Genomic DNA, 12198 nt, shown 5'->3' on the forward strand with positions numbered 1-12198 from the left:
AGTGAGTTCATCGCTAGACTAAATGAAGAGGTGTGAGGCCATGTATGCAGAACTTAACCTTCACAGATTGAGAGAGGTTAATTGACAGCATGGTTCTCTCCCACACCGAAAGACAATAATAGACTCTGTCATATCAGGGGACGGGACATAAGCCCAGTGGTAAAGAGCTCGCCTGATACGCGGTCAGTCTGGGATCAATCCCTATCGGTGGGCCCATTGGTCTCTTTCACGTTCCAGCCAGTGCACCACGACTAGTATGTGATATCCTGTCTTTGGGATGGTGCATATAAAAGATCGCTTACTACTAATAGAAAAATGTAGCGGGTTTTTTCATCTAATATTATATGTCAAAATTACCAAATGTTTGACATCCAACAGCCGATGATTACTCAAACAATATGCTTTAGTAGTGTCGTTAAAACAAAAATAAACTTCAATATCATCATCATTATTAAGATTTTGGGGTGTTGATAGACAAACCTTTTTTTATGTCCTTTTTTCCACTTCCACTCTCCCCCCCCCCCCCCCCTCCAAAGTAAGCTTCGTTTCACCTATCTTTGACCCTTAGATCATTTAAATATATATATATATATATATATATGAATATGGTTGTGCAATATATGACAACAAATGTAACTCCCATATATATCACATATTGTTTCTATGCATAATATGAAATATAAAACCTTTATCTTGCCGTTATACATGCACACATAATCATGTTATAATTGTATTATTGTTGTATATTGTAAGACGTTGATTCAAGGCACCCCAACCTTCACATTGCCAGAGATCTGTGGGTAATAAAGGTTTTGAAAAAAACCCCATCATTATTAAGATTATTATCACTGACCAAAGACAAATGTCTTTGTGTATACCATGATTTTTGTGTATTTTATCCTTACTTAAAAAGAAGAAACAGAACCGTAGTCAGTTACTGTCACTTAGAGGTGTGTGTGTGGGGGGGGGGGGGGGGGGGGGGGGGGGGGGAGGTCTTAATTAAGGCATGTACACACTAGTAGATTCTAGCTGATTCTGAAGGTGATGCTCCACCCCCTCCATACCCTAATACTGGCTTGAGAAAAAAACACAATAGTTGATACTTAATAGAAATGACTGGATAAGTGGGTATGACTGTACATTTTTATATATTTATAACATTCAGTAAAATATCTGAAAATTGGAAGCGGAAGTTATTATTTTCACAGCCAAACCTATTATTTTGATACCCATGACGTCACATGTACAGTCTATTTATTAACATGATGTCATTGGATCATTACATTAAATTTCAAATATATATTGTTTATTTAAAAAAAAAAGAAAAAAAAAAGAAACATACAACAACAACAACAAAAAAGAAGTTTATTTTGTTTAACGACACCACTAGAGCACATTGATGTATTAATCATCAACTATTGGATGTCAAATATATGGTAATTTTGACTGTCATAGAGAGGTATCCCACTACATTTGTTCCATTAGTAGCAAGGGATCTTTTATATGCACCATCCCACAGAGAGATAACATATACCACGGTCTTTGTTATACCAGTCGTGGTGCACTGGCTGGAACGAGAAATAGCCCAATGGGTCCACCGACGTGGATCGATCGAAGACCGACCGCGCATCAACCGAGCGCTTTACCACTGGGTTACGTCCCGCCCAGGCAACAACAACAACGACGACATAAACAATCAACACGGGAAGTAGCTCACGTAACATTTCCCCGATGTAAACAATGTGATTCACACACAGAGAGAAAAAACAAACAACAACAGTGAAGTGAATGAATGGAGAAAGTTTGTAATGGAATTTTAATGTGTTTATTTTCTCCCCTTGAACAAAGATGTATTATTTTCACGTTGCTTGTGATCAACAACATTCTTTAGGGGTGCTTCTACGACTTAAGTACCCTATTTATAAACACAACCTTAAATTATTATTGCTGTAAAGCTTGTCATGCACAATGTCATTATGACATGCACAAATGTTGAAGAAAGGTTGGGTGTAGTTGTACAAAACTTTGATTATTGTTTTGTACACCCGGGGTGTTCTAAAAGTACCACAGCACCCTTCCCTGTGTTGTTACCAGCTGTAGAAGCTTACTATAGTTTGGTTTTAAAAACATTATTAAAATTTGATCAATTCTTCTTTTTGAATTTTTTTTTTTTCTGATGATTACAGCTAGGCTGACTTAATTTGTAATATTTTATTAACCTAGTCTTTGGACATTATTTGCCATTGTTACAGCACTTTAAGCGTAGTCTGGGGCGTAGCCAGAGAGGAAAAAACGCCGAGGCCTGTAAAATAAATATCAGCGTCATGGGAAAAATAAAATAAATCTGGGGAAATTCTGCCTCATGCTGGCTACGCCACTGGTCGTATGCGGACACACGGACATGCCACCTAACATAATGAGAAAAAAACTCCACTGGTTGGAACGAGAGAAAGAAAGAAAGAAAGAAGAAAAGGGGCAATCTTTTCGATGGATGAAATTATGGTATGATCCCTAGAACACATTTCATTGGATGAAATTATGGTATGATCCCTAGAACATATTTCATTGGATGAAATTATGGTATGATCCCTAGAACATATTTCATTGGACGAAATTATGGTATGATCACAAGAACACATTTAAGAGATCATACCACTATATAATCCATTCAATGAGCAAATAACGAGCATCATTTCGTTATTTTATTGTTATGGAATCAGAATTGATTTGACTATTAGGTTTAAGTTATAAAGTTTTGTTTTATTTTGTTTTGTTTTTTGGTACGAGCATATTGATTTATGAATCATCATTACTGGATGTGAAACAGTAAGTAATCCTTACATATAGTGTTAGAGAGGAAACCCGCATATAATGTTAGAGAGGAAACCCGCTGCATTTTTTCCATTAGTAGCAGGGGTCTTTTATATGCATAATCCCATAAACAGTGTAGCACATACCACGTCCTTTGATGCACTAGTTGGGACGAGAAATAGTGCAATGAGCCCATTGACCAACCGCACATTAAACGAGCGTTTACCAGTGGGCTACATCCCGCCCCTTACAGTTAGGTTATGCAATATTGAAAGAGGGGCCCACCTTCTATTATTATGGTGTATAAACAGGGTTGATTCTTTCGTTTAGCACTGAATGTCATGTTGTGGTGTGTTGTACATCTTCTTGGGTTTAACACGAGATAATGATCTTTTCGGACCACAGGAAGTAAACAGTGGTAATATTTCAAACTTGTTTTTGTTGTTGTTGTATTTCAGTACAATGACGTCACAGGGCCTACTCTCTTCTACGGCAAACAGGTAAACGTTGTTTATCCGGTTTAATTGCGACTTGCCTAATATGCTCAACAGGGTAAAAACAATAGTGGGGAGATACCATAAATATTTACTCGTTTGCAGATAAAACAATCAATTAATTTGGTTGCACAATGCCTGATGAATTTGTAGACGACTATACACTGGAGAAATAAATTCCATGTAACTAAATAAGGAACATACCGTTTCACGCAAGACATTACGTTTTACACTGATGAAGTAGCTTTAAATATTTGTTTGGGCTTCTTTCCTAGATAAAATATATTACTGCTGTCTTGGGATGGTAAACAGCAATGTCTAGACGAAATATGGGGGTGGAAGATGGATCGTGAAATCACCTTTAACGTATTTCCCCATCAACACGTATATGGTAACTACTAAACAACAACGTCTAGATAAAAGAAAAACAAGACATGTTTCTTACACACCCGTTGGTGAGAACATCATTCGTTAATTTTAATAACACATACTTGTTAACACTTATACGCGCGCTAACATTTTAAAAACATACAACTGGCTGGTCCTAGGTGATGACCAGGTTACCAATGCTATACCATCCAATGAAAAAAAAAATGAACGGTCGAATCGATCACTACGTGACGTACAAGATAACCTGAAATTGACTTGTCTGTGGCGCACTTTTTAACTAAGTATAAATGCAAGGGCCGAGATAGGTTTCCGTTGGAAAAGGCATTTAAATTTATTTTAAAACTGTTTTGTTTTTCAAGATATGTAAGAAATAGAATGCAACATTCGTGTCCGTTAGATATCATTTATGTTACAACTCACTTTCGCTCGTTAAATACATTAAAAAAACAACTCATTGTAAGATAAAGGTGTTTAACGGCCACTCGTGAAGTATTCTCTATTTAACGGCCTTTAAGTACTTGCTCTTAAAGGTACACAGTTCTCTAAACACTTTGTGCAGTATTTATCATAATTTTTTTCACTTTCTTGCTTAAAATATAAATTTTGTTTTTGCTTGTCCTGATGTATTTACAAGATCACTATAGTTTATTCGGGTATCTCATCACTATTGTGTGGTTTTTTTAATGGACGAGCTTACAAACATTAGCCTATGTAGACCTAGCTATTAAACCGCAAACAAACGAATGTTTACCTTTCTGGCTTAGACAAAGAGAGTAGCCTCGGTGACGTCATTCTACTAAAACGACAAACCCCCTCCCCCAAACCCCCCCCCCAAAAAAAAAACCCAACAACCCCAAAACCCCCCCAAAAAACAACAACAAAAAAACCCAACAAAAAAACAAACCCAAACTAACAAAACAAACAAAAACAAACAAAACACTTTCGCCACCTGAATATTATGAAATATTACCTCTCTTTACTTCAAGGGGTCCGAAAAGGGAAGCAACTCTCATTAAACCTTAGTAGACAGGCAACACACTAGATCATATTATGACACTCAGTTCTACAGGTAGAAATATCAACCCTGTTTTTGTACCATAATTACTGTTGTTGGACCCACTTTCAACATTGCATAACCTAATTGTGAAATCAGTTCTGATTCCGACAACATAAAATGCAGAATAATTGATGGAACTACACTGTATATCCGTAGCTTACAGACAACTCATTGGCTGAACTAGTGGAACGATTCCTTCAGAGGCACACGACCAGAATTTGGTGTAACAAAGGCGGTGGTATGTACTATACTGTCTGTGGTATGGTGCATATAAAATATCCCTTGCTGTTAATCGAAAAGAGTAACCCATGAAGTGGCGACAGCGGGTTTCCTCTCTCAATATCTCTGTCGTCCTTAACCATATGTCCGACGCCATATAACCGTAAATAAAATGTGTTGAGTGCGTCGTTAAATAAAACATTTCCTTCTTTTCCTTGCTATACTAGGTGTTTGTAAGTAATATTTACAAACACATCTTACTATCTTAGTGCATCGTTAAGATGTGTAACACTGCAGAAACCTTCAGCTTATCAGAGACATGAGCATGTACTCGTCTTTAGATAACATTTAAAGGCATACTGTCACGGTTTTAAGGACCTGATTTCTCTAAAAATGGATAATAAATAAAAATTACATTAATTGTTGGAAACCAAATCTAGCTATCGCATCACCTTAACTGAACCATGATGGAGTGAAATCCATGTCAACCCTTTCGGCAATTTTAGTTTTTGAATTATAGACCATTCCCATAATTCAATTATTAAAAAAAAAATATCATTAATAAATGAAGTATGGTGGTTATGAAGATGGTTGAATAAAGTACATTTAGGAACAAATCAAATTATTTTTGTTCCCGTAATACTTTGTTAGACCATTAAATAGGTCTGTGGTCTGTGACAATATGCCTTTAATTGACTTGTGTCACACGATAATCATACACTTTAATGGTTATACAATTTGCATTTTAAACTATGTTTTAAATAGAATTATATACAAAAGAGCGTTAGAGCCAATCCGTACTAAAAATAGAGTTTTATATCTCGAGTTCTGGAGATAGAAAGATGAGATCGCGAGATACTAAGTTGAGCTCTCGTAATAAGAAGTCGAGATCCCGAGATATTAAGTCGAGATATCGATATACTAAGTCAAGATATACTTTTTTACCAATACAGATTCGTCCTGGCCCCGTGCTTATAAACCTTAAAGTCTGGACTTTAATAAAGTCCCGACTTTAACGTCATGACAACGCCATTCAAACAGCATTACGTGAAAGTCTGGACTTTATTAAAGTCTAGACTTTAAGTTTTATAAGCACGGGCCCTAGTGTTCTTTCGTAAATATTGTATCCCAGTGGTATTTAGCGCTCGTTTGATGCGCGATCGCTCTGGAATCGATCCCCGTTGGTGGGCCCATTGGACTATTTCTCGTTCAAGCCAGTGCACCACGACTGGCATATCAAAGGCTGTGGTATGTGCTATTAGATCCGTGGGATGGTGCATATAAAAGCTCCCTTGCTACTAATGGGGAAATGTAGCGGGTTTCATCTGTAAGACTATATGTCTAAATTACCAAATGTTTGACATCCAATAGCCGATGATTAATAAGTCAATGTGCTCTAGTGGTGTCATTAAACAAAATAAAGAGGAGCAAACATCTTTAAAGGACGGATGTCACATGAGTGGTTGTGTTGTCATGTGATCGGCCCTACTATATCAAATTGTCTTTCAAAATACATATGCATACAGCTAGCGTTCTATATTGTTATCTCCAGTTATCTTTGTTTATTTAATATATTACGAAGTACAATCGCCGAATCCATATAAGGTGTCAAATCTAGGAAAGACCTTTATCGTGGTTACGAAAATGAAAGTAAAAGTGCTTCGAATTCTGTCCCTATCTAATAACTGCTATTTATGGCGTTCCAAAATTTTTATGTCGATGTATTATTTATGCTGGGGTGTCGTTAAACATTCATTCGTTCATTCATTCATTCATTCATTTATTCATTCATTCATTCATTCTGGCTTAAAAATAAATACAGTATTAAAACTAGAATTGTATATTTCTAGAATAATTATTAAAATATTAATTTCTTTACATTTTATCAATATTCAACTTCCAAAAGTGTTTACGAATATTGACATTTTAAAATGCAGTTAGGATCGGAGATACATGTACTAAAATAGCTAGAAACTACTGAGCATGTCTCCCGCTATACTAACTCAAATAAATCGTATTCCTTGTTCAAAAATGACCCATGGTATAAACATAAGTGGATGTCATTTGTCTAAAAACATAACTTTGAAAATACACATACTAAATGTGAGATACCAGTTGAATATTAATATATACTTATTGATTTGTTAACATTATGCGATGACCAATGTCAGAATAACATTTATTAAACATACGTCAGTAGAGGAAAAAATAATATCGTGAGCTACTCTGGATAACTCATCCAAGATTTCAGGAAATTCGCATTTAGAATGAAAGTCTTATTTTCCCGAGAGAATTGACGACTATCTACGTTAATATACTAAAAAGACACAATAATTTAGAAGTTTATGATAGAATCCATAATATTCATAACGATTATGAATTTGCCGTTAACATATTCAATACCGTATCTGTAGACTGTTAAAGTTTGTTTTGTTTAACGACACCACTAGAGCACATTGATTTATTAATCATCGGCTATTGGATGTCAAATATATAGTAATTTTGATATATAGTCTCAGAGAGAAACCCACTACATTTTTCCATTAGTAGCAAGGGGTCTTTTATATGTACTATTTAACACACAGGATAGCACATACCATGACCTTTAATATACCAGTCGTGGTGCACTAGGTGGAACGAGAAATAGCCCAATAGGCCCACCAACGAGGATCGATATCAAACCGACCACGCATCAAGCGAGCGCTTTACCACTGGGATATGCCCCGCCCCTCTGCAAGACTGATTCCAAAAGAAGTCATGATAGCCGTGTGGGTAAGAAGACGTGATTATCTGTCACGCGCAGTGAGTACAGATGAGAGCGTATCTTGAACACGATATATGGTTCCCACTACGTCTGTAAGAGGACTGCCACTTCCCGAACAGACGCCAAAAACCTTTCTCAAGCTTCAGTAAACAAACGGATGTCCGAATGCACACACGGATGTGCAGAACATAATATTCTAAGTATGGAACTGTGGGTATTTTACAGATATATTACTCAGATTCTTTTGAGGATGACGTACCTTTAATCTTATTTAGTTTCAATTTCAGTCAGTGAAAACGAAAGTAGTCTTCCGCGAACCTACTGCGTTTTACATAATTGCTATATAAAGGCAACTGCTTAAGCGGCCATTTTATTAATCTAACATAATCTTCTAGCATCAAACACTGAACGAAACGGTAACATATCGACCATGTCGATTCGACCATCGGAGATACGATTCGCACAAGGTTCCATAGCCAACCATTTCAAAACCGGAATGACTTTAGTAGACTCGCTAAAGGACATCTTGAGAAGCCCGTATGGAATCGGCGCTAAACTCCGCAGTCTGCCCAAGATAGAAGTCATGGAGTATAACGGGTACTATTACGCTATCGATGGCAACAGACAACTGTATCTTTACCAAAAACTGGAGTCTGCCGGGTTGATCACACAAGTCGAGGTTACGGTCCTGTCGTTTAACATGGCGTCATTCATGATGCGACACACCACTAAGTGCGATGGTGTGTCTGTAACAGTGCGAGGCTCCCCATATATGGATCAAGAACTGGATTTCGTCATTAGATCTTTTAGATCAGTGCGCCGATAATTAGGTATGTATACTCTTCAAAAGAAGAAACGCAAAACCACATTGTCGTAACATTTGGAGAATTGATTTAATTATTGAATGGTGAGTCCGATAATTACCAAATGTTGCAGGATTGTTCACAATTCACTCTAGTCCATTGTGAGTAAGTGATAGGACACACCACCAAGGTCAAGGTCATCTGGAGTCAATACCGGGTGTGGCCTCCGCGTGTGTTGACAACTGCCTGGCACCGCCTGCCCATTGAAGCAACCAGAGTACGGATGACGTCCCGGGGGATGGTGGCCCACTCGGCCTGCAAGGCTGCTGCCAGCTCGGGCAGGGTCTGGGGCTGTGGTTGTCGCTGTCGGAGGCGTCGGTCCAACTCGTCCCATAGATGCTCAATTGGGTTCAAATCCGGTGATATCGATGGCCAAGGAAGGACATTAATGTTGTTGTTCTGTAGGAAAGCCGTTGTGAGACGTGCTGTGTGAGGCCTGGCGTTGTCATGTTGGAACACTGCGTTGGCGTTGGCCATAACTGGAACGATGTGTGGTCGGAGGATCTGGTCAATGTAGCCCTGTGCATTCAGGTTGCCCTGCACGTGGACCAGGTCAGTTCTGCCAGTGTGTGAGATGGCTGCCCACACCATGACACTACCCCGCCGAATCTGTCCACTTCCTGCACGCAGTTTGCCGCATAACGTTCACCACGACGCCTATACACGCGACATCTTCCATCATGACGTCGGAGCAGAAATCGGGACTCGTCACTGAACCACACCTGTCTCCATCGCAGTTGAGGCCATTGTCGATGAATCTGGCACCACTGCAGTCGGAGTCGACGGTGTTGTGGTGTTAAGATGACACCTCGAACTGGACGTCTGGCACGAATTCCTACCTCACGTAGGCGGTTCCGTACGGTCTGGTCGGATATCCTGCGCAAACCTGGTATTGCTGCGGCTGTGGAGGTAGCAGTAGTCAATCGTTCCCGAAGGTGGCGTACCCGGATGTAGCGGTCCTGCCCGGGGGTAGTGACCCGTGGTCGACCGGATCTAGGGAGGTCACGTGTTGATCCATGTTGCTGGTAACGGTCCCACAGTCTGGAGATGGTGCTTGGGGACACATGGAATGCCCTGGCAACGGCCGTTCTGGATTCGCCTGCGTCTAGTCGGCCGATGGCATTGTTTCTCTGCGGTTCACTGAGACGTGGCATGTCCTGGATTGTCAACTGTCGGCCAGATACAGAGGCCAGGCAAGCGAACACCCTGCACTTTTATACTGTCGGTGTTCATGTTGCACGTGCAGACAACGCACGTGCAGTGGTGACATGGTTTGCACGTGGCTGCGTTTTTGCGAATATTCACATTTTGGAACTTTATTGTACAGTAGCTGCGTTTTATCGAATGTAACCGTGGGAATGTGTTTGGGACATGCAATGACCTTATATTCACAAAGCATGAACCGGTAGGAAACATAAAATCGGAGTTATAACCCATTTGTACCCTTTTGCGTTTCTTTTTTTGAAGAGTATATTTAATACATAAGACAGCGTGATAGTCGTCTTTTAAAATGTGCTAGGTGTCGTTAAACCTTTTTGTTTTCTTTCGGACAAAGATTCAGTGAGGAAGCACGACGTCTTGTTCTACTTTTAGTCCTAACGCCACCACCCCTCAACCCATCCCCACCAGCTACGCCCCTTTCCTGTCAAAAGCCAAGTCCGCCGTGGACATAAGTCAATTTTAATGGGTAAATGTTCACCACTTACTTAATATTTTAACACTGATACCAAACGTTTGACTGTATATGTTTTGGTTTGTTGAGCGCTCGTCTGATGCGCGGTCAGTCTGGGATCGATCCCCGTCAGTGGGCCAACTGGGCTATTTCTCGTTTTAGCTAGTGCACCACGCTAGTGTATTAAAGGTCATGGTATATGAAACCCTGTCTGTGGGATGGTTCATATAATAGATCCCTTGCTTCTAACAGGAAAAGGTAGCGAGTTTCCTTTCTAAAAGTATATGTCAAAATTGCCAATGTTTGACATCCAATAGTCGATGGTAAATAAATCAATGTGCTCTAGTGGTATCGTTAAACAAAACAAACTTCTTCTTTTTTAATTTTAACTTTCTTTAAAGATTTATGAAAATTCTGCAATATATATACATGTATATATATAGTCTTAAAAAAGGTAGGGGAACCTGAAATATTAATGTTAATATCAACTATTAGATCAAACATACGTTTTGACCACAGATATACTAGTAAAGAACGTTCAGGTCTGTTTATCAACAAATCGAAACACATTTCATAGTTTGCACGTGCATCACGCAGTTGCCCCGAACACGTGCGTGGGGTGTCATTCTCGATTTTGACAATTTCCAGGAAGGTCGATTAATCACTGTGGAACATTATTTCTGTTAATCTTTTCATTCTGTTGATCATACAGTTGTTATTGTTTGGTTTTTAGTAATTTTTATTGTTTCAAATTTCACTTCTGACCCCAATCGTCCTTCAAGATCTTTGGTGGTCATAAAACCTACTGTAATACTGAACTACCGATTGTAATGTTTGCCCAATTAATTCACTATTATCATATAACCGTTCCCCACAGCTAATATACTTTACAATTTTAGCAATTGTAAATTCTTATTGGAGTTCCCTTACTTTTTTTTGAAGAGTATATATATTTTTTTCAGATTACAGCGACCAGGCCAAAGACGACCCAGGTGCGACTGTCGAATGTGAATACAACTGAACAACTTAAAAACAGCATGCCTAGAGGGTGGAGTTAATCATTCACTGGATATGACAATAAGTGTGTGTAGTGCGTGCGTGTGCGTATGCGCACGCGTGTATGTTTGTGGTTGTTTCTTGTGAAATTCGTAAAACATCTTTATTTATAATTCTACAAAACATCTAAACAGCATTTGATTACTAATGACGTTGTGAGCATAAACAAAAACTGTGATTTTATTCAGTATTTAGGGTCGATTCTAAGCTTATTTATGATTCCCAAATAATCTACGGATGTGTTTATTCTTGATATTCAAAATGATTTGTTTCTTCAATAAAACGTTTTATTAAAGAAATATGTATCAACTTATAGTTGTCTATTCAAATATAATGACAGTGCATACTTAATCAATGTCTTTTGTATTGTTTATATAAAAATAATCTCCCATTTTAATCACACGCGCGCTCGCGCGCACACACAAACACATGCACACATGCACACACGCAGATAGAGAGAGAGAGAGAGAGAGAGAGAGAGAGAGAGAGAGAGAGAGAGAGAGAGAGAGAGAGAGAGAGAGAGAGAGAGAGAGAGAGAGACAGACAGACAGACAGATAGACAGAGACAGACAGACAGACATATAGACAGAGATAGAGACAGAAAGACAGATGGACAGAGCAATGGAGATAATGAATGAATGTTTAACGACACCCCATCATAAAAATAGAGTGACAGAGAGGAGACAGGGGTGAGAGGGGAGAGAGACAGACAGAGAAATGAAAAGTGACAGACAGAAAGAGACAGGGGGAGAGAGAGAGAGAGAGAGAGAGAGAGAGAGAGAGAGAGAGAGAGAGAGAGAGAGAGAGAGAGAGAGAGAGAGAGAGAGCGCTGTTCCATCAATGCACAGCCGGCGTGATGTACAAAACGCGGG

General features: G+C 39.0%; 1 long non-coding RNA gene across 3 annotated transcripts; it reads left to right on the forward strand.

Annotated features, from left to right (window-relative positions):
- Window positions 1–2683: 2683 nt before the first annotated feature.
- Window positions 2684–11625, forward strand: LOC121372724. Of its 3 annotated transcripts, XR_005957974.1 has the most exons (3): window positions 2684–2826; window positions 3270–3311; window positions 11233–11625. It is a non-coding gene; the product is annotated as an uncharacterized LOC121372724 (long non-coding RNA). The 3 variants fall into 3 exon arrangements; XR_005957973.1 differs by lacking the exon at window positions 3270–3311; XR_005957972.1 differs by lacking the exons at window positions 2684–2826; window positions 3270–3311 and adding an exon at window positions 8087–8565.
- Window positions 11626–12198: the final 573 nt, after the last annotated feature.

This window comes from Gigantopelta aegis, chromosome 4, assembly GCF_016097555.1.
Source record: "Gigantopelta aegis isolate Gae_Host chromosome 4, Gae_host_genome, whole genome shotgun sequence".
NCBI lineage: Eukaryota > Metazoa > Mollusca > Gastropoda > Neomphalida > Peltospiridae > Gigantopelta > Gigantopelta aegis.